The following is a 21460-nucleotide window of genomic DNA, read 5'->3' as shown; positions in this document are numbered from 1 at the left end:
CTCCAATAACAAGAAATGGAAGCCTGGAGGAAGTTTGGGGACTCTCCCAAAGTCACAGGTCAAGAATTTTAACTCAGATTTGTATATCTCAGAGTCAATTCCCAACCATCAAGCTAAACTTTCCCACTTTTATCCAGCCACTTTTGGGACCAATGACAACCAAAGCAGCTGGTAGGAGTGAGAGGCGCATCATGGGCCATTACTCAGACTAAAGCTAAATGGAACTCCTGACCTTTGCCCCATTAATACCAAGCTCACTGAAACTAAACCAAGCAGCCCAGACAAAGCACACACACAAGCCTCCTGCCTCCAACCACACCACTGCAGACCCTATGGACATCCCCTAGTGCCTGGGATGCAGCAGAAAAAGTACTCTTGAAAAGCAAAAGGAAGGTATTTTTTCTTAAGAAATACTTCTACAGCAACTCTGACTAAAAACAAACTTGCCTTTAAAATGTTACAGCCCTAAGCTTCATTCTGCAAACTATTACAGTGTTTTACAGGTTAAAATACAATTTCTTCCTATTTAACTATCTAAAAAGCAAAGGACATGAAACCCCACAGATTTAGAGCTCTTAAAAATTTTCAAAGTACTGGGCTGTGTTGGCACACGCCTTCAATCCCAGCACTTGGGAGGTAGAGGTAGGTGGATCTCTGTGAATTTGAGGCCAGCCTGGTCTACAAGAGCTAGTTCCAGGGGCTGGTGAGATAGCTCAGTGGTTAAGAGCAATGGCAGCTCTTCCAGAGGTCCTGAGTTCAATTCCCAGCAACCACATGGTGGCTCACAACCAACTGTAATGAGATCTGGTGCCCTCTTCTGGCGTGTGGGCATACATGGAGGCAGAATGTTGAATACATAATAAATAAATCTTAAAAAAAAAAAAAAAAAAAAGAGCTAGTTCCAGAACAGGCTCCAAAGCTACACAGAGAAAACCTTCTCGGAAAACAAAACAAACAAGAAAAAAAATTCAAAGTAAAACATAATCTTCACATATATTATATGATAGATGTGAGTATCTTATTCTTTCATCCCTCTATGATAATCAGAGCATTTGAATAAAACTGTTATGTTAATCAAGAGTACTTTTACTGGGCAGGGAATGTAGTTTGGTGGTACATCACCTATCTGTGATAGATGTCTATGATGGAAAGCTTGATCAGACACCACAAAAATAAGAAAGGTGTTATAAAAAAGCCAGAGGGGAAAAAATATGAATACCATTTTTTACAAAAGGTAATGCTAACAGTCACTGTCATGAGAAACCCAAGTAATGTCTCTGAATACCAGACGTTCTTAATATCGAATTAAAAATAAGTCATACACATTAAAGCGGGGGGGGGGGGGGGAGAATACATCAATAGCCTCCAAATCTTCACAAGTCACCCAGCAGACAAGCCTAAAGGAAAGAACCACTTGGCGCTAGGGTGACCAGGCTGACACTCTGAACCAGTGAGTCTGAGCGCCTGACCTCTCTGGAAACAGAACAATCCTAGCACAATATTCTGCTACTTCTTGATTTTGTTGTTATTTGTTTGTTTGGGGTGTGGGCAGGGGTATTTGTTTGTTTTAGAGACCAGGACTCAGGTAGCCTGGGCTGACTTCAACTCCGAGTGTAGCTGAGGAGACCTTGACCTTCTGGCCCCACAACTCCTTCAAGTGCTAGAGTTAGAGACAGGCATAGAGCTTGTCTAACCCACAGTCCAGGGCCTAAGCCTAAACTATACCCGCAGCCTGCCTCAAGTGGATGTTTTATTTTTATTTTTTGGGTTTCTGTTACTGTTGTTTTTGAGACAGGGACTTTACAAAGTCCCTGCAATTTACAAAGATCTGCCTGCCTCCGTCCTTCCAGAGTGCTGAGATTAAAGGGCACCACCACAGGTCACAGGATTTTTGAACTTTTTAAAATTAGATTTAGTGTTGGGGGGGGGGTCTGTGATAGGAAGAGAGGGGTACCATGGCCCATGGCCTGCAGGTGGAAATCAAAGAACAACTTCAAAGTTGTTCTTTCCTTCTACCCTGTGGGTGCCAGGAACAGAACTCGGGGCATCAGACTTGTCAGCAAGCACCTTTCCCTGCTGAATCATCTAGACACCCCTCAACTGGATTTTAATGACAGATTTTTTTCTACTCCATCTGAATTTATAGCTCAAGGAAACTCCACAGATTATCTAATTCCTTACCCACTGCATAAAATACACTCAGTGTTTTTCTGTTTTAAACAGATGCCATTTAAACACAGGGTTGGTTTTGCTGCTGTTGCCTTGGTTTTGTTTTCTCTCTACACACTCCCTTGGCACTTTAACCTCCTTATACAGATTCAACACATAGATCTGTCTGAATAATCTATTTGTGTTTTCTCTCTATTTATGTTTTGTATATGTCTAGCTCTAACCTCTCTCTTGTACCACAAACCTCCATTTCCAAAAGCCTTCATGCAGTCCCAGCAGGTAAGTATGTTCAAACCTGGCATGCCAGGCCTGGAAGCACACGCTGGCAACCACAGCTTCTCTGGAGAGCTAGGCAGGAGTATGAATGTGAGGCTTTACCCATCTTAGAACAATGGAACCTAATGATGCAACTCATTGCTCACATCCCTAGTAACCACCATCAACAAGATCCAGTTAGAAAGTGTAGCTTTCGATTTCTGACTCCACTAAACCTTTCCTATCAGGCCCCTACCTCCCTACTGACGGGTGCTAGCTAGGCCCTGCTGGCCCTTGGCCCTTATCCTACTATCATCACTCTCAGAATGCACATTAATAGTTTGCAATAACAAATCATTCTGCACACTAAACTATCACAAGGTACATACTTCTTGTTTTCTTCCAAATGCTGAACTTCTAAATACAGCATCTAAACAAGCGCCACAATCCAGCCTTAACTTAAATCCAAACTTCACTTCTAATTCCAAAATAAACCATCCAGGTCGTCTGGTACACTAACTTTTCCCCTACACCATGAGCCTTCTCATCTCCAAAACTGTCGTTCTCTTAACCAGTCACAAACTAATTTAAAATAGTTAGTTTAAGAGCAGGGTACAATGGAACATGCCTATAATCCCAAGCACAGAAGTGGAGACTACAGATCAGAAGACCAAGGTCATACTTAACTGCAAAGGAACCTTAGGCCTACTTAAGACGCAGGAGACTCTGTCTCAAAAATTACATGAAATAAATAAAAAGAATACACGTTTATTGGAAGTACCAACTTCCCCACAAGATCAATCTGGCTTCAAAGAGGGACTGTTACACTAGCCACATAACTCCAGGGGAGGTCACTGAACATTTGAGACTCGGTATCTAGACTATTCTGAGAGATGCCTACACAGTAAGACCCTGTCTCAACAGAAAGAAGCTTCTATGTTGTTGTGACAATAATAAAAAAATTAAGTGCCCAATAAATAATAGCACGGACCCACCCTTGAGTGTTACCATGTTTCTACAGTTTTTCATGACGACTTAAGCTAAAACAAACATTTTCCTTTTGTGCAACCCCAAACTTTAGATAAACCCACTCACGTGGTTAAGTATTTACATACATTTCTTCTTTGTTTTCAGAGGCTCTTCCTTTGCTGTGAACAGGGTCCTCTTGCTACCAGTTCACCATCCTCTTGCCCCTGTTTCCTTTGCCTCTGCATGCACGTCATCACGTCCAGCCAATTATGTATACTATGAATCTTGTACAAATACCTTACATCCCTACTAGACTCAAATTTCTAAAGACCAGCCTTAATCTTTGTGACTTAGAGTGCCTGACACAGTATTTTTCATGAAGCACTCAACACCTCCATCCAAACTGAGTCCCAATTCAAAGGAGGTTTAGTATTCCTAGACAGTGCTATTCAATTCTTCATGATTTCAACACACCTTGGAAAATTATCAAAACATGAATCTTTATTTGTCCCTACATGGTTCCCTAAAAGAGCCTGACACAGAGAAAACGCTCAATATCATTTGACTTGACTTAAGCAATAAAATTTACAATGCCTGAAAGTATACGATTTTCAATTTCTTTTTTGCTTTTATAACTGCCATAATTTTTCCCTTCAAAATAATTATATCCAGAGTACAAATCCATAACCAAATCTAACTTGACTCATTTTTCAGACTCTAATTTCAACATCCCAATCTTAGGCGCTGAACAATTGAGTATTTCAAGGTAGGTATATAGGAGGCCACATTTTCCATCCAAACCTAAAAGTTGTACATCTTAGCTTTACTCACATTTTCCCCACAAGCTTAACACACACACACACCGTTAGTGCTAAGTATCAGTAACATTGATTTGGGTGGCTGGGGAGAAGGCTCACAGGTAAAGAGCAAGCATAAAACCTGAATTGGGATTCACAGCACCCATATAAAAGCAGGTCCTGTATAGCATGTCTGTAGCTCTTGGAAGGAGATAGGGGGACATGAGCAAACACAGGAGGATCCCTGGGACTCGCTGGCCACACAGTCCAGCCAAAAACTCCAAGCTCCAGGCTCAGAGACACCCTGTCTCAAATAATTAATAGTATTAACAACAATGAGGAGGAGGAGAAAGAAGAAAAGGAAGAAGACACCCAATGTGAACCTCTGGCATTACACAGAGACATTTCTTTATTTTGGTTTTAAAAGACAGGGTTTCTCTGTCCTGGCTGTCCTGGAATTCAATCTGTAGACCAGGCTGGCCTCAAACTCACTGAGATTCACCTGCTTCTGCCTCCCAAGTGCTGGAATTAAAGGTGTACACCACCACTGCCTGGTGAGAAATTTTTTAAATGAAATAATTCTTCCTTTGCATAAGTGAGTTCATGGAACTTGTCACTTCAAACTATCCCCCTCATTCATGATATCACCTTCCTTTCCAGTGGTAGAGAGAATGACAAGAAAGACAGACAGACAGACAGACAGACAAGACCAAAAAAAGTATAGATCCTAACATAAGCATAATATGAGAAGAGCAGATAACATCACTGGTTTGATGGAAAATGACTTACGTATACTTGACACTGTGACAACACAGGTCATCTGCAACAAATGAACTTTCTGGTTATAATTTAAAACTCAATGAAAGTGGAAAATATACCCATTATTTGCCACAAACCTTTCACGAGTAGTTTATAACCTAAACTCCGTTTACTAACAGTAGTTACAAGATTTTCTCCTCTAGGAAATTCTAAGTTTATTCGAGCTAAACGCTTCATACATTTAAATCAACAAACACACCTCTGCCCAGCTGTAGGAACCTCCGACGCCTAGCAACAACAGCTGGACTACACAAAGAACCTCTGATGAGAAACTGAGGAATATTTTTCTAAGCTCAAGAAATGACAGTTCCAAGTATGAAAGTAAACAAATCTGGGGTAGAAAAGAATACCATTCTCCAGCCCTTTGCAGTCAACTCGTTCAACGTTCAGACTGAACTCTTACAACTGCGACTTCGGTTGAGCACAGAAATTCGAAAGGCTGATTCGGGAATTAGCATCTTTTTTTTTTTTACGTCAGCGCAAGAACACGGGAAAACTCATATGAATCTACGATTCTCCTCCAATCTTCGTTTTGTTTTTGTTTTTTTTAAGAAGCGACTTCAACAGTTTCAGCTTTCAAGCAGAGTAAAGACCCTTCGAGGAAAGCTACTGCCTCAGTGACCCTCCGCAGGCATCCAGACCCTGTTAGTTTCAAGCCGAGTCCAAACGGAACCCAGGGGACCCCGACACGGAACTGGATGAAAAGCCCCGCATGAGATCTCCAGCATCCACACAGGGAGCGCCCCACCCTGGGACCGAGACTACACCCCTGGGACACAGGATAATTGCTGAGCCGGGAAGTGGGGGACAGACCCAAGAGGCGACGAAAGTAGGGTACCGCTGTCCAGTGCGGTGAGGCTGTGCAGGTTCCCGGCGCCGGGGTGCACAGACCCCCACTGCGGAGGCGCCGAGCCCACCATAGCCCGAGCAGACAGAGAGGGATGGGGGGGGGGGGTCGCAGCGCGGGCGGCCCGGCCCCGCTCCAGAGTCCCCTCCGCGTCCCCAGCTCCGGGAACCCGCTCCTGCCGCGCCCCGCCCACTCCGCGGCCCCGCAGCGCGCCTCTCCCCGGGCCCCGCGGGCCGCGCGCGCTCCCCGGCGCTCGACGACCCCCTTCCCGGACCCCGACAGCTGAACCTGCAGCGGACAGCCGGGTCCGAGGGCGCCCGCCCGCCCCGCGCAGGCCCGCTCAGCTTCCCCGGCTACTCACCGCCGGCGCGGGGGCGCTGCGAGGGCGCGGGGCGGCGGCGGCCGCGGAGCTCCGCAACTCTCTCCGCGACCCGACCCCCGACTCGGAGCCGACGGAGCCTCGGCGCCTGTGTCTACCAGGCCTCTCTCCTGCCCGAAGCCTAGACAAGCACTTCCGGGGGAGCGGGGGAGGGCAGGGTTTTGGCACCGGAACTGCTCCCGGGCTGGAGTTGCCAGGCCTCCCGGGAGGGGCGGGGCCTCTGAACCCGGCGCCCGCCCCCGGACTCCTTGCTAACCCTTGTGGCCCTGCGGGCCCCGGGCGACGGCTGGTACCCCTTATTTTAACTGCTGTTAGGATTGTTCCCCTCCAGCCACCTAATTCAATGGAGGCTCGGAGAATCCAGCCGAGCCCAGTGCATTCACCCGGCTGGCCGACGGTCCCGTGGTGTTTTCCCCACTTGCTTCTGTCTCGTTTAAAAACGCAGTTGACATTCATCGAAGGCTTACTGAGTGGTAGATAGTGCATCACGCGCTTCGGCTGCGTTAACTATTCTAATCACCTTCAAACTCCTGGAAAACGGTGCTATTCTCTACATCTTACAGAGAAGGAAACCGGCCAGGTACCAAACTTTACCGCAAATGCTGGCTCTTGGGTTTATTTTAATTTGTGGTATGTGTAGAACTCTCATCTGCTCCAAACAAGACTTTTAAAACTATTCAAAGAGAGGAGCTAAACTCCATTCCCCTGTATCGTTCATCCCCACATTCAATAAAAGCCGGGATGAGGGGTTCTGGAACCTCAGCGTCTGGAGCCTGTTATTTTACTTTTCACCTTGACGAGTTAGTTAACCTTTTTAAATTTGTGTGCGTATGTTCATCTCTGTACTGTAGAAGTTAATACTATAATGCATGGTAACCCTTTCACGTACTGACCAGTAACAGGCACTAGAGAAGACCTGGGATTTTGAAGCTCTGACCAAAGACGATAGGAGAACCCACAGAGTCAGACGCCAGGCTAGGAAAAGAGGGAAGGTCTTTAAAAACTTCCTCTGCCACAAAATCAGTAAAACGTCAGGTATTGGAGGCAGGTTTTCTCTCTGGAGCTAGATCCCACGGAAGGAGAAACAGAAAAAGGGCTCCAGCCTGACAAGATACCTTGTGTCTAGAGTCCCTGCAGTTTAAAGGCGGAGGCATGCAGAGTCCTGGGAGTTTGGGCCAGCCTAGACTTTTACAGTGAGTTCCAAAGCCAGCAAGGACTGTGTAGCAAGACCTTTGGAGAGAGAGAAACAGACAGACAGACAGACAGAGAAAAGAAAAAGCCTCTTACAATTCAGAAAGAAGGAGAAAAAAGAAAAGGCCTCTTAGAATTTATAGTGTCAAACAAATACTTCTGCGAAGAGTCTTGAAACAGAAAGACAGAATAAAAGAAAACCCCTTATTACAAACTTAAGATGCAAACAATCCCATCACTAGTGCTGTATTTAAAGTACTGCCTTGTGTTTTATGTAATTGCAGAACCGTTTGTAAACACTTCCATAATTCCCAAGTTCAAGTCGCCTTCCATGCCTCCTAGGAGAGTGAAGCAAATACCAGACTCCGCACAGTCAAAACTTCGGTTGTCTCCAGCTATACCAACGCGCGTGCGCGCGCGCGCGCACACACACACACACACACACACACACACACACACACACACACACACACACACACGCACTCCGAGGCCTGGAGCCCTAATGAAAGGAATCCTCAATCACAGACTCTCGTCTAACTGGTAAGAGATGTAGCCTGGATTTAAAAGTGAATCTGTTTTCTTACGAGCTTCTCACCACCTTGCCAAGCAGTTCTTAAACTTGGAAGTGCAGCGCAATCACCCGGAGGGCTTGCTGAGCCACTTGCTGGTCCCCCATCCCCAGCCTTTCACTCACCCGGGCTAGTGCTTCTCAAGGTGTGTCCACGGTCTAGCAGCTCAGCATCACCTGAGAACTTGTTAAAGATGCAAATAACCAGGCCCCGCCCCAGACCTTGTAAAGCAGTAACTCTAGGATAAACCCTGACAATCCTTGTTTAGAGTCCTCCCCCTGCCCCCACTCCCAGCCAGGGCATTCCGATAAGCTCTCGAGTTAAAGACCGGCTGCATTCTAGAAGCCTAACGTTTACATATATGTTCTTTTCTAATTCTAGTAAATCTACAGCATGGGATTGTATTTGTTTTGGAGTCTTGAGGGCTGAAGTCTGTCTCTCAGCCCATTGAAAGCAAATGCCACTGAGCCACATTCTCAGTAAGAAAAAAAAGTCTGCTTGTTAATTAAATGACATTTTGGAACATTTTAATTTTTTTATTCATCTTTTTTCCTCTCCATAGGAGATGAGGTGGGGTAAAATGAGTTTTAATGGGAGTTCTTTTTGATTTGTACTTCATTTGAACCAGATAATTCTGGGTTGGGGTTGGGGGGGGGGCGTTGGAACAAACCTTACTTGAGGACTGCTCGGTGTTGAGGCTTTACCTGCATTTTCTAAATTAATCTTCACTGTGCTGTGAGGTTTTAAGGCCTTACTTTTACAAATGAGACTAGCTGAGACAGAGGTGAAGTAATTGACTTAAGGCCACATTCTTGTTCTGGGGTCGAAACGGGATTACTCAAAGTTCCCTCTAATTCCAAAGCTCATGCGTTTTCCATTTTGTGGCTGGAGGCTGGAGAACTGAATTCCAGTGGCTCCACCACCCCAGCTATGCGGCATTGAGTAAGCGATTTCATCTCTATTTTCAATTTCTCCGTCTATAAATAATGTTATCGTAAATCTGCCCTTCCCACACGAGAATGTCAAAATAAATGAGGAAATAAAAGTGCTCTCAGTTCTTTGAAGGAAACCAGTAAAAGGGCTGTAACAAGTGATGGTCTTGTGCGTTTAGACACGGCATCCCGTTTGTGAACTTTTTGCTGGTTCTTCCCTTGATTCACACAGAAGAGAGCCCCATCCCCCAAAAGTTGTTTAAGTTCATTTGCCAGGGTCTCCTTTCCTAAAGAAGATGACAGAAGATCTTTTTTTCTTTTGAGGGTGGTGGTGGTTTGGTTTGGATTTTCGAGACAGGATTTCTCTGTGTAGCCCTGGCTGGCCTTGAACTCACTCTATAGACCAGACTGACTTCAAACTCAAAGATCTGCCTGCCTCTGCCCCCCCCCCCACACACACACTCCCGTGCTGGGATTAAACGCATGCACCACCACCCAGGGACAGAGGATCTTCTCTGTGTGCTTTTAAAACTCTACAGAGACCAGGGCCCAGAGGTTCACACGAGTGCTTGTAATACCCAGTGTTTAGCACGTGGAGGCAGTTACAAGCGGGAAGGCAGCCTGAACTATATACAGTGAGCCCCTGACTAAAACTCAAGGTGCTGGGGTTTAGCTTAAGGATAGAATGCTTAACACGACCAAGGCCCTGGGTTTTATCCCCCGCCACCCTGCCAAACGCGTAATTTAAATGACAGGAATTTCTTACAAGGTTCACAGATCCCGCTTTGTTACCAAATGCTAGCCCACCCTCATCCTAAAAGCATTTTTAAACCAAACCATTTTTTTTTCTTTCCATTCCAGGCACCCCTCCACCCTCCTACCTCCATTCCCCCCCACACACCTCCTCCCCGACCCCGACCCCCCCCCCCCCCCCCCGGCAAAGGAAGACTTAAAATTCCTGTTATTTTATTATGTAGAAGGATTTAGTTCTTAATCTTTATCTCAGGCCAGACTCCAGGCCCATCTTTACTGACTTAATAGCCAGGTTGCACAACCGCAGGGGATGCTGTTCACAGAGAATACAGCTTGAATGTTGCTCAAGGGGGTGCCAGTCCCACGGACCCCATGCCTCGTGGAGCCGTGCAAGGCGAGGACCCGGCCGCTGCTAAGCAGCTATCCGCAGAGCCATTAAGGCAGCTTGTTAAACAAAAGAGCTGCACTTCAGCGTTCACCCTTTGCCAGGCCTGGAGATAATGGGGTTCTTTGTTTATGCTTTGTTTGTTTTAACATAGGCCTGATCCCTTACCACCCAGCCTAAGTCGAAGGCTCCACACTTCTCTGTGGCATTTTTCACTGCCTTCCCCTCCCGATACCGTCAAATCTTCCCAAACCTGGGAGCTTTTTTAAATGCTTCGGCTTTATTTTTAGGTAGGCGCTTATGAAGCAGTTCAGGCTAACTTCTAGTTCTCGTTCCTCTTGCCTCCACCTACCAAGCACTGGGATTACAGACGAGTGCCCCTCTGCCTGACTGGAGTCCTTTAAACGTGAAGATGATCACACTTTGTCTACCTCAACTTTTCTGCCTTCTTTGGCACAGTGCTTGAAAAAACACTGCTTTGGGTGGGGGCACTATGGACACTGTGTGTGTGGAAGTATAGGTAGAAGAAGTTGAAAATCCGCTCTAGAATGTGTTTGTCCCGTAATTTTTGTACAGAATTGTACTGAATTTTGTACCGAAAATAAATAAATAACCTCTAAGTTTGCTCTTTTTTTTAAAGATTTTTTTTTCTTTTTTGAATTTGTTTTTAGACTTACTTTCTGTGTATGAATGACTTGCCTGTGCCCACAGACGTCAGAAGAGGGGAACTGGATCTCCTGAAACTGGATTTATAAATGTTTGTGAGCCTCCACATATGTAAAGGGAATTAAACCCAAATCTTCTATCTAAGAGCATCCTTTGCTCCTAACCATTGAGCCATTTCTCCAGCCCCAAGATTTATTTTATTTTTAATTATGTGTGTAGGCGTGTGTCTGCATGTGAGTATATATATACTTGTGAGAGCAGCTTCCCGTGGAGACCAGAGACTTTAGATGCCCTGGAAAGCCAGTTTCTTTTGATTGTAAGCCTCCCACCACTGGCACTAGGAACCCTTGGGGGCCCTGGGAAAAGAGTGCAGTACATGATCTTGTTTGTTGTCAGTTACTGGTGGGAGTAGTATGGGTTTTATTATTTGTGAGTTTGTTTGTTTGGTTTGTTTTCCTGTGTATGAGTGTTTTACCTCCGGGTACGTCCGTGCTGGACCATGTGCAGGCATACAGAAACCAGAAGAAGTCACAGGTGATTGTGAGCTGCCCTGTGAGTGCTGGGAATCAAACCCAGTCCTCTGGAAGAGCAGCCAGTGCTCTGAATCACAGCACTCTCTCCTGCCTTTTGTTTTGTTTTTGAGACAGCATCTCACTGTGTCTCCCCAGCTGGCCTGGATGGACTGTAACTGTGTAGACCAGGCTGGTCCCAAACTCACAAAGCTCTCCTATCTCTGCCTCTCAAGTGCTGGCATTACAGACATCCACCACGATGCTCAGCAAAGAACCATACAGGCTCTTAGCCGCTGAGCCGTCTCTCCAACTTTATCAACTCAAAGCTTTAAATTTGAGGCCAGGGATGTAGCTCAGTTTATAGAGTGCTTGCATATAAAAATCCTTGGCTTTGGGTGTAGAGAGATGGCTCAGGGCTTAGGAGCACTGCCTGTTCTTCCAGGAGAGCTGGGTTCAATTCCCAGCACCCGCATAGCAGCTCACATCTGTCTGTAACTCCATCCAGTTCCAGGGGATCTGACACCTTCACCCCAATGCACATAAAACAAATTTAAACAAATTATTAGAGAAAAATCCCTGGATTTGACTCTTGTAGGACCGCATTGAAGTTTTTTTTTTTAAGAGAATGGAAGTACTGATGCACGCCTATAAACCCAGAATTTGGGAAGTAGAAACAGAAAGGTCAGGGGTTCAAAACCCTGTCCCCAATTTCTCTTTTCCTGGCAACTCTTGAAACTTAGCATACTCTGGCAAGCATCTGGCACAAGGCACCATTGTCTTTGGTTCAGACACCTCTTGCCTTCTTCATCAAAGTTAGTGAATTGTTCTCCCTCACAAGTAAAATCTCCACTCTAAGTCTGGGCCACTAAGGTAGAAGAGAACATGGGCGTTTAAAAGAAACAATATAAAATCTTATTGTAACTATTTATTTGAATGTATTTTGAAAGAGTTTAAAGGTATTTTCTTGGAGAGTAGTTCCCCAAAAGGCAAGTGTAGACAACAAATTATATAGTCTACACCAATGGGTTTTGTTTTGTTGTTTTTAACAAAGTGAGTAGCTCAGGCTGGCCTTGAACTCACTAGGAAGCCAAGGGTGACGTGAGCTTATGAGGTGCTGGGGATGGAAGGATGGAAGCCAGGGCTTCACGCATGTTAGATAAATACCGAAACAACTGAGTTACATGCCCAGATCGCCTACCACCACCAACTTAAAGGAGTTGTAGATTCTAGCTGTCAACTGTTTGGAAAGAGAAAAGACAATATCAGATACTTAGAAGTAACTCTGAGATTGAGATTGGATCTTTCTGTCCCCTTTGTTCTGAACGGAGAAAGAGCCCCAGAAACAGCTGCACAGCTGGTTAAGGTAGATAGCAAGGGACAGAGCTGGGCTTAGAAACAGACAGTCTGTCTCCTGAGACACGGTCCTAACCACTAAACTAGTATTTATGGAGCCTTTCCCATGTGACAGAGCCATGACTGCCTCCCACCTGGAAGACCTGATTTATGGAAGAATGTGCCTATCTCCTCCAGGCCTTTTAGAGGAATCTGTAACCAACCCACGAGAACCTTCTCATCTCCCTCCCGCTGCTTCCCACGATGTACTGACATGTTGATCATCTTCCTTCTGAAGTGTACAAACTGCCAGACATCTGCAGTTTTCTGAAGTCTCATATGATACTTGTGTGAAGTTTGTTTTTACCGAAAGTTACTACCGAGTCTTCTGCTCATAGTGAAAGGTTTTGTTTTGTGTTTGTTTTTTTTTTCTCACAGACAAAGGATGCAAGCTAACAAGATCAGCACTGGAAACCAGTATCTGTAGTCATGTTGTGCTGGGGTAGAAAAATGGGAGCTAGTAAGAATGAATCTGAGCAAAATGTCACCTTGTCACAAATGTAGCAAAGCCTCAAAAATAACCTCAAGGGAATAAGCACCGATTTTTTTTATTATATTTTACATTTTATTTTCAATTAGCTATTAAGAAAAAGTATTAGAATTTACACTGGTCTATAAAAGGGTTAAATTAATTGGCGTCTTGTCCACAGGACTACATTATTTTAATGAGTTTAAAGAATAAAGGGTTATAATCCCAGCACTCGGGAGGCAGAGGCAGGCGGATCTCTGGGAGTTCGAGGCCAGCCTGGTCTACAAGAGCTAGTTCCGGGATAGGAACCAAAAACTACGGAGAAACCCTGTCTCGAAAAATTCAAAAAAAAAAAAAGAATGAAGGGTTACATTTCCACCTCTACTCTCTTTTTCTTTTTCTTCTTCTTCTTCTTCTTCTTCTTCTTCTTCTTCTTCTTCTTCTTCTTCTTATTATTATTATTATTATTATTATTTTAAACCAAAGTGGTGGCTCAGGGGGAAAGGGTGTTTGCCCAGTGACCTGTGGTTGATAACTGGAACGCACGTGGCATGCGGGTTGTTCCCTGCCGACCCTCCTCCTGCCACACACACACACAGAGAACACATACACTATAAATATTTTTCACGTCATTTTAAAAATGGTTGCCCCTCTGACTCGGCCTCAGATTTTCCTCCTGGAAAATACAGATGCTAAACGCATCTTTCTGTCATGGAGATGTTTTGAGACGTAGCTAATAAAGGATTATAAAGCACAGGGCTTTGAAGTATAAAGCCCTGCATAATTAGTAAATGCTATAATAATCATCCTTATAATAATAGTAATTTTCAGCCAACACATCAGCCAGCCCCAGATGCCTTTAGTCACCTCCCAATTAGACAAAAGTGTATATGCCAACTATGAAATACAATCAAAACCTTAAACCACAGACCAGTTCCATCCCCTCCTTCTTGCCCTGCCAGAGAGACAGCCTAGCCCCGGTGATTCCTAGCAGTGAGACCAGTTTGTGCAAAACAAACTTCTCTGGACTGATCCTTTTATTTTTATTATTATCTTTTTATTTTTTTTGGTTTTTCGAGACAGGGTTTCTCTGTGGTTTTGGAGCCTGTCCTGGAACTAGCTCTTGTAGACCAGGCTGGTCTCGAACTCACAGAGATCCGCCTGCCTCTGCCTCCCGAGTGCTGGGATTAAAAGCGTGCGCCACCACCGCCCGGCTTTGATCCTTTTGGTTTTTTTTTTGTTTGTTTTTTGTTTTTTGTTTTTCGAGACAGGGTTTCTCTGTGGCTTTGGAGCCTGTCCTGGAACTAGCTCTGTAGACCAGGCTGGTCTCGAACTCACAGAGATCCGCCTGCCTCTGCCTCCCGAGTGCTGGGATTAAAGGCGTGCGCCACCACCGCCCGGCTTTGATCCTTTTATTTTTAAACCACGGTTATTTACTGGTTTGCTGGAGATATGCATTCGTGCCGCAGTGCACGTGGGAGGTCAAAGGACAACTTGAGAGAGTAAGCGCTCCTCCGTCCACCACAGGGACCTCAGGGACAGAACTCAGCTTCCTCAGCCTTGGCAGCAAGCACCTTTCGCGCTGAGCCGGCTCGCTAGCCCATGGTCTGTTTCTTTAACTGTGAAGTGATGACTGGTGGTGCCCAGCTGTGTTTCTGTGAGAAATTAACAAAATAATACTAATAGAATCCGTCCGGCCGGGCGGTGGTGGCGCACGCCTTTAATCCCAGCACTCGGGAGGCAGAGGCAGATGGATCTCTGTGAGTTCGAGACCAGCCTGGTTTACAGAGCTAGTTCCAGGACAGCCTCCAAAGCCACAGAGAAACCCTGTCTCAAAAAAAAAAAAAAAAAAAAAAAAAAAAAAAAAAAAAAAAAGAATCCGTCCGGAGGTATACTAGAAGAGCTTAATGGATGTCAGTAAGGACGGCAACAAGGCCCGATGCATGAAAAAGCTTAAAATGGACAATAATCTAGCCCATGCTTTTGAATAGAAGAGAAAGTAAAGTCAATACAAGCAACCTGAAGAATGATTTAAGCATTTACCAAACAGAGTCTAAGCACTTGAGTGCTAGGTTCAGATTGCACAGGGAACAGTGGACCACTTTATTTCCATTTATAAACGGCTGGTTTTGTAATAAATGACTATGTTTGGGTTGTATATGATAGGGGTGGGTTAAAACGTGAAAGTGTCGCTTTCCCTCTAGTGACCCCAACCCCTGGCTCCTTCCTCTCCACAGAGGTGACCAAAGCCGATGGATCTGGGCCCTCGCCTGATCTCTTACGTTCCTACAAACAAAATCCAACAGTCAGGCAATATATGTACTTACAACATTGATGCTTAAAACCCTAGAAGAACAGAACCTTCCAAAGATTATTTTAAGAATTTAGCATATAGGGCTGGAGAGATGGCTCAGTGGTTAAGAGCACTGGCTGCTCTTCCAGAGGTCCTGAGTTCAATTCCCAGCAACCACATGGTGGCTCACAACCATCCGTAAGGAGATCTGACACTCTCCTCTTGTGTGGGGGCATACATGGAGGCAAAATGTCATATACATAATAAATAAATAAATCTTTAAAAAAAAGAATTTAGCCAGGCGGTGGTGGCGCACGCCTTTAATCCCAGCACTCGGGAGGCAGAGGCAGGCGGATCTCTGTGAGTTCGAGACCAGCCTGGTCTACAAGAGCTAGTTCCAGGATAGGCTCCAAAACGACAGAGAAACCCTGTCTTGAAAAACCAAAAATAAATAAATAAATAAAAGAATTTAGCATATAATATATAAATATATAGTTTACATATATATTGTAATTTAATATAATATAAATAATATGATATCTATTTAATATATTAAAGTTTTCATTGACTTATTTATATATCTTTATGGAATATAGTGTGATATTACAATACATGTATACAATATCTAACAATAGGATTGAGGTAATTGATATATTCCTTATTTTAAACACTTATCGCTTCTTTGTATTAAGAATTTTATAATTCTGTGAATTTTGCATTTGTATTTTGAATTTGGTAATGAATTTCATAACACTGTAAATGTTTTTTTTCTGAGACAGGGTTTCTCTCTGTAGCTTTGTAGCCTGTCCTGGAACTAGCTCTTGTAGACCAGGCTGGCCTCGAACTCACAGAGATTCGCCTGCCTCTGCCTCCCGAGTGCTGGGATTAAAGGCGTGCGCCACCACCGCCCTGCTTGAGTCAATTGTTATGTGAGGAGTGTAGCTCAGAGGTAGAGTGCTTACCCACTCTACTCAGAGCCCTAGGTTTGAAATGCATGGGCGCGCGCGCGCGCGCGCACACACACACACACACACACACACACACACACACGAGTCAGCCATGGTCAGCCCACTGTACTATGAATGCTGCCCGCGCGCGCACACACACACACACACACACACACACACGAGTCAGCCATGGTCAGCCCACTGTACTATGAATGCTGCCCACGCGCACGCACACACACACACACACACACGAGTCAGCCATGGTCAGCCCACTGTACTATGAATGCTGCCCCTCTGCACCCATTAATGCGTGCGTGGTCTTAAACTCTGTGATATTTACCAAGCGGTGATCTAAATCAGGAACTCGCCCATTTGCCGTTTTACCTCCCTGAAAACAATGCCCGTTTAAGACTCCTGTTGGAACGAGCTGCAGTGCAAATGCTTCCTTTCTTGGTAAAGCAAATTTCATTTTCCGTCACATTTTCAATGCCGTGTAATAGAATCCCCTTCTAATCTCCACAGAGCGTATGAGGGCGAGGAACCCAGAAGCCCAGGGAGTTTTCTAAACGGTGACAGTGGAGAGCAGCCAAGGATGAAGAATGGTGCCAAGTGCAGAATCCTCGAGTTGCTCCCTGCAAGAGCAGAAACGCGTGCACAAAGTGTACTTCACAGGGGCAGAGCATCTCACCTACAGAGATAGAGCACGGGCGGATAATAGTGGGGATCAGGGAATAGAGTGTTTCAGGAGCATGTTCTCTGAAGAGAAAGCCAACGACTTTTGGAGAAGGAAGAAAGGAGAATTAAGTAAGAAGTCCTACTACACATATTTAAAATGTTTCTCTTATAGTAAATTAATGGCTGAACTCTTATTACTCCTACAGCAAGCTCGATGCACTTAAAAAGATACATACAAATGTGGAAATCCAAAGTTATTCCTGATTTGAAAGGTGTTTAATTTGAAATATCCCTGGACCCAAACCACTGCAAATGTTTATTGCGTGCTTATTGTGCACGGGGCACAGGATGTTACAGAGAATACCAAGAACGCCGAGCACCAGAAGAGAATAAAAATGCCAGTTGGGGAGATGAGTTGTGGTCTCATAGAAACGAGCCATAAGGCTGCAGCGCATCTCGTGATGAATGCAGAAGGAGTAAGAGAGTCGTTAATTTGGGGAGACTGTTTCCATCATTCATGCTCTTAAGACCAACTCTGAGATGGGACTTAATATTTTAAAGGATTTGTAAAGGATCCCGGCATTTTTTTATTTTAAGTATGGCTGTGAGGAAGTTCAAAGCACAACTAGGAACTCTCCTGCCTCAGACTCCCAAGATCTGGGATTACAGGCAAGCTTCACCACACCTGGTCTTCCGCATGATTGCAGTTTTAAAGCGTGATTGTTAGTCCTTATGGACTCCTGTAGCAAGACCTCCAAGACAGGTCACTCCCGTGTTTCCCCTCAACTTCTTACATTTGAAACACCCAGAACTCCATCCTTTGTCGTCTTCATTAGTTTTCCTCCGTTAGTGATCTCATCCACTTTCAAAGATGTGAATGTTATCTATAAGCTAACCATGGACAGAGGATTTCTGGGGGGGGGGGGGGAATCAAGAATTGAAAATGTTAAGTTGAAAATGTCTCCTCTACTCCGATAATATCCAAAAGGAGAAATTCCCACAGGCTAGCAAGAGAAGACTCTTCAAGTTGAGTGTGGGCTACAGCCAAAACTAAAACCTGGAGACAGCAGAATGGTGTGCTGGAGTCAGAAAGGAGACAGCATTCTAAAGTGAGGGGATGGGATAGGTGTGGGGGGTCCCTGATCAACCTCCTTTGGACCGCTCCTTCATGCCACTGTTCCTAGGGTTAAGACCCCATCATCATCATTTGATTTAGGTTTCTAATGAACTGATGTAGGTATTGGGTGAGGTGATGGAGGAGGACTATGTAGAAGGATGAACAAAACGGTACGCTGAGGCTGAAAGCAACTGTATGCAATCCTATGTTTCCAGTACACTGTCTATACAGATGCTTCTCCCATTGTTTCTGTGACACACTCTGCTTTTCACTTAAGTACCCTTTTCACAAGTAAAGTTTGCAGAGTCCTCTTTCCATATTGGAAGGCCTGGCCACTTTTCTATGATTGCAGTTTACCCTGCATTCTGTGTGAGCATAAACACATAAAATATTTATATATCCCTCCAATCTATAGAAAAGTCACTTTGGGGACTTGAAAACAGACTCGTTACAGATGGAGAGGATGTGAGAGAAATGCCCTCAGTGTGCTGGCTCAGACCTGCAATGTCTGCCCAGCACTGTGCCTCCTCTCATAACGGGATGCTCTGCTGAATGAGCCCTTGTATGTCAAGATTCAAAACGTTCTTGTTTGCTCCAGTCGAACAAAGCTCTCACAGACAGTGGGATCTGCAGGGCAACCGCCGAGTGTATTAAACCAATGTTCCCTCGACCACACTGTGAATGGTTTATCGTAATGGCAGTTCACACCTTCATGTATCGAGGCTGGTGTGCTGTTTGCGCAGCCTTCCTGCACAGAGCCCCACTGACTTCAAAGGAAGTGACATAGAACAGAACCCCAAGATGTGAGGAGAGGCAAGCAGTATCTCCTCAGAACGGGGCTAGTTTTGGTTATTTGTTTGTTTTTCATGCTCTCTGTAGAATTGGCTAGATTTATATACTAAATATCTAAAGACAGGCTCCCACTTTAACAGTTTATGAGTTGTCAAGTTTGTGAATATGTATTGAGAAACTAGACATTGAACTGTTCTTGTTGTTGTTTTGGCTTTTTTTTTTTTTTATGAAGGAGGGAAAGAGGGTTGTAGTGTAAAGAAACCCATCCCAATCCCGATCCCACGGTTTTCTTACACTACAAGCCCCCAAGAGGCTGAAGCAATGTTCGACAAGCTTAGTAGTTCTGTATAATGGAAGCCACCTTGATGCAAACCCTAAGGGGAGGCAAAGAGGAGGGAGATGAGGAAGAGGAAAAAAAATGAAAATATAAGTGTATATTAAATATTTAAACAGTGAGGCCTTTCTAAGCTGAAATGCAAGGAGAAATCACTAATGATTAATAGACTAACCTACCCAAATTTTACTATTTCTACATAAGCAAAATCAAAATAAGATAGACTCAAAAGGGAAATAAAAAGTTGTGGCGATTTTGGAAGGCATAATAATGATATTTCTAATGTATTAGAAATTTTTGCACATTGGCTAAAAGTAAAGCAAAATAAGTTCCAGATGGATGGAGTTAAAAGTAGAACTTTTTAAAACTGTTCAGCAAAAACAAAGTAAAAGAGACTGTCCAGCCTGTGGATAAGGAAGTGGGATCTGCAGGGTGACCACCTGCAGAAAGCCTAGTCATATAAAACTATAAAGAAACATATCAACATATTTAACCATATAAAATTTAATTTTAAAAATTAAAAAAATACAATTAGAGCTTTAGGTATAGCCCAGTCATACAACATGTGCTTAACAGTTTAAATTTTAAGTTCTGGGTTTAGGCTTTGGTATATCAAGAAAGCAAAAAAAAAAAAAAAAGGAAGAAAACATTTTCAGTTAACTTAGAAAATATTTACAACAAACAATTCTTTTAAATTTACAAAGAACCTCAGTAAAATTGGCTTTCTTATTAAAGGAATATTGATATAATTTTTTTCTTATTTCAGGTGCATAGGTGTTTTGCCTGCATGTATATCTGTGGACTATGTGCATGCCTGACGCCCACATAGGCCGGAAGAGATCAGTGGATTCCCGGGAACTGGAGTTACAGAGGAGTGTGAGCTGCCATATGGGCTCTGGGAATTGAACCTTGGACCTCAGGGAGAGCAGGCAATGCCCCTAACTGCGGAGACGCATTTCCAGCCCCTTGACTTACTTACTTTTTTTTTTTTTTTTGGTTTTTCGAGACAGGGTTTCTCTGTGGTTTTGGAGCCTGTCCTGGAACTAGCTCTGTAGACCAGGCTGGTCTCGAACTCACAGAGATCCGCCTGCCACTGCCTCCCGAGTGCTGGGATTACAGGCGTGCGCCACCACCGCCCGGCTTACTTACTTATTTTTGCTAAAGTACTGGAACCATTCACAGCGGTGTCCATCTGAGCCCTCAGGAGGCAGAGGCCAGAAGATTGCAGGTGAAGGCCAGTTTAAACTAGTTGGTGAGAACATACACAAGGAAGAAAAGAAAAGGGAAAGGGAAAAAAAATTAAAAGCACTAAAAGTTCCCTAGAAAAAACAAAGAATTCAAATATTTTACAAAAATATATACAAAAATATACAATGGCTGACTAACAAGCGTTTGAAAAATGGCCAGTTACTTATAACAGGCTCGATGGAATACTCTTTTTTTTTTCTCCTGGCTTCATATTAGTTGATTGCAAAAGATTAACCTGTTTGCTGTAGTCCTCTCCAATGCAAGCAAATAGAAAATATCTTGAAAAAATGACTTCGAAAATCAACAAAACGAAGCGCTGAGGAGATGGCTTGGCCAGGTAAGAGCTTGCAATAAATGTGGAAGGTCTGGATCACCAGTACTCACACACAGCACACAAACAAACAAAAATATGAGTGAGTGACCCTGAAATCCCAGTGCTGGGGAGAAAGAGACAGGAGGATGCCCAGGGCTCACTGACCAGTCCCTGTAGCCGAACAATGAGCTCCAGGTTCAGTGAGAGAACCTATCTCAGAATATAAGGTGGCTAAGGATGGGCTTAGTTGGAAGAATCCCTAGGGTTTCATCCGCAGGACCACGTAAACTGATGGTGCACATCTGCAACATCAGCAGTCGGGAGGGGGTTGTAGATGTGGTCAGGAGTTCAAGGTAATCTTTAATCCCAGCACATAGGAGGCAGAGGCAGGGGGATCTCTGTGAGTTCAAGCCCAGCCTGGTCTACAGAGCTAGTTCCAGGACAGCTAGGGCTGTTACACAGAGAAGTCTTGTCAAAAAAAAAAAAACACCTAAATAAATAAATAAGTTCAAGGTCATCCTCAGTTAGAACATAAGATACATAAGACCCTGTCATTATATGTGTATATATATTGTATATGTATATATATGTATATTGTATATATATATACACACACACACACATAAAATATGATAGA

General features: G+C 44.2%; 1 protein-coding gene and 1 long non-coding RNA gene across 5 annotated transcripts in view; one reads left to right on the top strand and one right to left on the bottom strand.

Annotated features, from left to right (window-relative positions):
- Frs2 (fibroblast growth factor receptor substrate 2) overlaps positions 1–8212 on the bottom strand; it is an 82102-nt gene extending 73890 nt beyond the window's left edge. The window contains exon 1 of one of the 3 annotated variants that reach the window (XM_075954919.1): positions 8121–8212. The gene's annotated coding sequence lies outside the window, so the exon portion shown is untranslated. Of the gene's footprint in view, positions 1–6217; positions 6381–8120 lie in introns of those variants that run through there. The other 2 variants (XM_075954918.1, XM_075954920.1) reach the window with 2 other exon arrangements.
- On the top strand, positions 6540–20258 carry LOC142839053 (uncharacterized). 2 transcript variants are annotated; one of them, XR_012908668.1, is made up of 5 exons: positions 6542–6815; positions 7711–7966; positions 10737–10826; positions 16867–17148; positions 20029–20258. It is a non-coding gene; the product is annotated as an uncharacterized LOC142839053 (long non-coding RNA). The 2 variants fall into 2 exon arrangements; XR_012908669.1 differs by lacking the exons at positions 16867–17148; positions 20029–20258 and adding an exon at positions 15342–15420 and having other exon boundaries at positions 6540–6815.
- The last annotated feature ends 1202 nt before the right edge of the window (positions 20259–21460 follow it).

This window comes from Microtus pennsylvanicus, chromosome 20 (genome assembly GCF_037038515.1).
Source record: "Microtus pennsylvanicus isolate mMicPen1 chromosome 20, mMicPen1.hap1, whole genome shotgun sequence".
NCBI classification, from domain to species: domain Eukaryota; kingdom Metazoa; phylum Chordata; class Mammalia; order Rodentia; family Cricetidae; genus Microtus; species Microtus pennsylvanicus.
Note: the sequence above shows the minus strand (reverse complement) of the source record. Positions and strands in the feature narration are given on the sequence as shown.